We start from the raw sequence: 4,405 nt of genomic DNA on the forward strand, positions 1-4,405 counted from the left end.
TTGAACACCTCTATTAAATCTCCCCTTAACCTTTTTTTTTGCTCGACGGAGAACAATCCCAGCTTCTCCAGTCTCTCCACATAACCCATCCCTGGACACGATGGAAGGCGGAGGGCTGCAACCAGGTTTCCAAATTATTGCCAATCGGGAGCTGGACAAATCGAAAGGAACCGAAATGACAAAGAGCTTTGTGTATCTGTAGATACGCTTTGGGAAACGGAATTGGAGGCGAATAAAGGACTGAGCAGAGAGGCGGCCAAGACGCAGTTGAGTCGGCATGTCCCCCTGGAACAGTTACTCTGATGTTGTGGGTGAAATTAAGAGGTCGGAGCCATTTAAAGCGCTCCCAGTTACTGCAGATCAGGCATCAAAACCTGATATCAGCGTCAGGACGCTCAGAATACTTTTTCTTCATTCGTTCATGGGTTGTGGGCGTCACTGGCGAGGCCGGCATTTATTGCCCATCCCTGATTGCCCTTGAGAAGGTGGTGGTGAGCCGCCTTCTCGAATCGCTGGAGTCCGTGTGGCGAAGGTTCTCCCATAGTCCGACTCAATAACAGACAAAGCACCGGTGGGGGCGCCGGTTGCAGGAGAGCTGGTTCGCGGTGATATCGATGCTGTGAGCGAGACCAGACCGTTTCCATAAACAATGTCCCATCCTTTATTTCTGGAAAAGTAAGACTGATAGTGGACAATTGCATTTCTGTGCCTGCAACATGTAACTTTGGGAAGGTGACACGCTGCTTTAGTGTATCTAGCAAGCACAAGCACCGGGCGGTTTCTGTGGCGCAATTGGTTAGCGCGTTCGGCTGTTAACCGAAAGGTTGGTGGTTCGAGCCCACCCAGGGACGAAAATTGCGCTTTTTTTCTTCCCACTTTCGGATTCATTGCCTCATTCTGATCGACCTGAAGCCGGTGCCAGGTTTTCATTCCTGATCTGCAGTAAATGGGAGCACTTTAAATGGCTCCGATCTCTTCATCTCATTTCACGTTTTCTAATGTGTGATTTGGCTGCAAGAAAGCATTCTGTGAACAATGTGATCTGAGCATGCCTGATTCGCCATAATTTACACTGCGGTCGGATATCAGGCACATGAAAACAAAACAGTGAAATGTTTGTGTGGGCGCGATGCTCTGGGATTCCCTGCCTGACCAGCGCCACCGATCCTTCTCTGCAGCCTTCCGAAATACAGCGCAGTAAATGTATCCCTGTGAAATGAGCTCCTGGACAGTAATACGGAAATTAGTTTGGCTGAGGGGTTATATCCCTAACACGGAGTTTGCAGTATCAGGTTTCCGTAGTGTAGTGGTTATCACGTTCGCCTTACACGCGAAAAGTCCCCGGTTCGAAACCAGGCGGAAACATTTTAAAACCTTGTTCCCATTAAAAATTAGTAAATATTTAACGATTCACATTGCTGAATAATATGAACAAAGTTCATATCTCCCAGCCCTGTTCATGCAGTCCGCTGAGAGCAGGCGATGAAAGCCAACGTGATCGTGGGGGTGAAGGCTGCTTCCAATACTGTCTCATTCCCGGTGGGATCTGGCGGAGATTTGATCAGCCCCATCGATTCAACCAAGGTGGGATAAATGAAACGGTGTATGAGAAACATTCATATAAATGATAACATCCAGGATCCTGTCTTCAGAGCGCGTGGTGCAAAGGTCTGACTCCAGATCAAAAGGCTGCGTGTTCACATCACATCGGGGTCAGTGTTTCTTTCACCGCTCACATGAGACTGGATCATTCCCGAATGAAGGTTTTAATTGCTTTTTCAAAAAAAACCCAGAAGTTTGGTCTGAACCCTGACTCAGTACCGACCCAGTGGCAGGGAGGGGAGCGCCTGATACTCTCATTTATTTCATGCAACAAACTGACCCGAACACTGGTATTGATTCAAAATTGACCTGCAGATGGACACACATAGAAAAAAGACAACCACAGAAACAGACAGCAACGACTTGCATATATTACATATATATATAGCGCCTTTAACGTGGTCAGACGATTTAAGCTCGGTGAACTTGCTTCAGCTTTCTGAAATGTACTTGTACATCCTTCAGAGGTCACGGGAAATATATGTTTTTCCCTTTCGAAAAAAGACGCGAAAAGCAGAGACATGTTTTGTTTTCAAAACGGCTGGAGAAATGGCGGACGATCATAAATTAGGAGTCGCCTGTGAAACATTTAAAGGCGACTACCTAAAAATCACTTAGTGCAAATTTCAAATCACGGTTACTATTTATTTAGGTCTGAAATAAATAACAATAAACATGTCAGTCAGCGCCCGCGGTGAGACGGTGATGAACTTGTTTGTTGTGAAGTTCACCGCTGGGCTAAAGTTGACGCCGTTCAAAAGACGTGAACCCACTCAATGTAAAGGATGAGCTCATAACCAACAGGTCCCGTCATCGTCAAACACCTCCTTTCTTGTTCAATAGAGGGAGCAGAGGCGTGTACATCATCAGACACCAGCAACTTTAAGAAATGGAACAGATAAAGGCACAGATGCAAGTTCCAAATCTTTTCAATGCAAAGTTATTTCACTTTACTTAAAGTGCCGTGAGGCTGAAACGGGTCCCAGATGATTTGCGTTCACTCGTGACTTGTTTTCCAGTGTTGGTCCGTCAGGTTTGCAATTCAATTTGTGTTGGATATTGAAGATATTTCAGGATGATTGCACAACATACCATGTGTAAAGAAACATCTTGATAACTTCAATCATCGCACACTCTACATTGACGCTGCAGAGGCCCCAGCACCCCTTTCAATATTGTTTTTTTAACTCACAGTTTTCAAAAGGGAATTGGATAAACGCTTGAATGGAAACATTTTCAGGGCTATGGGGAAACAGCAGGCGAGTGGGACTAACTGGACAGCTCTTTCAGAGAGCTGGCACAGGCACGATGGGACGAATGGCATTCGAATGGCGCTGTCCTATTCCATGATTCCATTAATAGATCAATTTCCGCCTTTCACTGAGCCTCCCTAAATGGTGCACAGTAATCGTGTCCCTGTGAAATGAGCTCCTGAACAGTAATACGGAAATTACTGTGGCTGAGCGGTTTGAAACTCTGGTTAGGCACCTAACAGGAAATTTCCCCTCTCAGTTTGATGAGATTATCAATTATCTCCCCCCCTTTCGATCTTAAATGTCTTTATATTTTTTTGATCTCTTCTTCCACTGTCATGCACTCAATGCTAGTCTCCCTGGTAAATACTGAAGAAAAGTGATTATTTAATATTTCTGCCATTTCGCTGTCATTGCCTGTGAGTTTGTCGTGTGTATCCCTTAGTGACCCTATTCCTATCCTAAACTTTCTTTGGCTGTTGATGTGTCCAGAATACTTTGCGTTTTTTGATATTCCTTTTTGCCTTTCTAATAGTTCTTTAGACTTCTTTCCCAGTCTTTTCACATTCCCCCTCTCCTTTATTGTCCAGTGTGGGCCTTTTTCTTTCGTTTCAATTTTGCCCTTATTTCTTTATTCATCCCTGGTGTGTCATTTCTGGCTAGTTTGTTCTTACTTTTTAGTGGGATATATTTCTCCTGGACTCCATTGATCACCGTTTTAAATGTTTCCCACTGCTGTTCTATTTCTTTGTCGAGGTCATTAATATGTCAACCATTTCACCGTTCGAAACTTCTCAAGTCACATATCCATGACAAAGCCAGTTGCTTTTGTGGGAGGAGCAAATCGACTTGGCAGTAAAATCAGCTGCAGCCCAATCCACAAATAAAATATTTCCACGTAACAGTAAAGATAACAAATGTCAGAAGTGGGATTCGAACCCACTCCTCCAGAAGAGACTGCGACCTGAACGCAGCGCCTTAGACCGCTCGACCATCCTGACGACCGATTTCATGTTTCATTCTGCATCATTTCTGCACTGTTGGCCAGTGAAAGCATCACAAAAGTTTAAAATGGCACTCGCCGAACGTGGGGCTCGAACCCACGATTAAGAGCTTCCTGCTCTGTCCGACTGAGCGAGCCGGGCCTGAGTGTTGTTCACCGCCTGATCTGTCATTACAGCAAGCAGGAGAAAGACTCCATTTCGAATTATTGCAATCAATTCTGAGGGATCGGATGAACTGTCACTTCGAAAGTCACGGATTAATCAAGGGCAGTCAACATGGATTTGTCAAGGGGAGGTCGTGTCTGACGAGCCTGATTGAATTTTTCGAGGAGTTGACAAGCAGGATCAATGAGGGTAGCGCAATTGATGTCGTCTCCGTGGACTTTAGCAAGCCTTTTGAAAAGTTCCCACATGGCAGATTGGTCAAAAAAGTAAAGGCCCATGGTATACAAGGGAATGCGGCTTGTTGGATCCAAAATTGGCTCAGTGGCAGGAAGTTAATGGTCGACGAGTGTTTTTGCGGCTGGAAGGCTGTTTCCAGTGAGG

The 4,405-nt window shown here is 45.2% G+C and overlaps 3 non-coding genes across 3 annotated transcripts; 2 read left to right on the forward strand and 1 right to left on the reverse strand.

The window, feature by feature from the left end:
• Window positions 1-777: 777 nt before the first annotated feature.
• trnan-guu (transfer RNA asparagine (anticodon GUU)) lies at window positions 778-851 on the forward strand. Its single transcript has one exon. It is a non-coding gene; the product is annotated as a tRNA-Asn (tRNA).
• Window positions 852-1,292: 441 nt separating this feature from the next.
• On the forward strand, window positions 1,293-1,365 carry trnav-uac (transfer RNA valine (anticodon UAC)). Its single transcript has one exon. It is a non-coding gene; the product is annotated as a tRNA-Val (tRNA).
• A 2,408-nt stretch (window positions 1,366-3,773) lies between these two features.
• trnal-cag (transfer RNA leucine (anticodon CAG)) lies at window positions 3,774-3,856 on the reverse strand. Its single transcript has one exon. It is a non-coding gene; the product is annotated as a tRNA-Leu (tRNA).
• Between the last annotated feature and the right edge of the window lie 549 nt (window positions 3,857-4,405).

The sequence above is a fragment of the Heptranchias perlo genome, unplaced genomic scaffold (assembly GCF_035084215.1).
Source record: "Heptranchias perlo isolate sHepPer1 unplaced genomic scaffold, sHepPer1.hap1 HAP1_SCAFFOLD_47, whole genome shotgun sequence".
NCBI lineage: Eukaryota > Metazoa > Chordata > Chondrichthyes > Hexanchiformes > Hexanchidae > Heptranchias > Heptranchias perlo.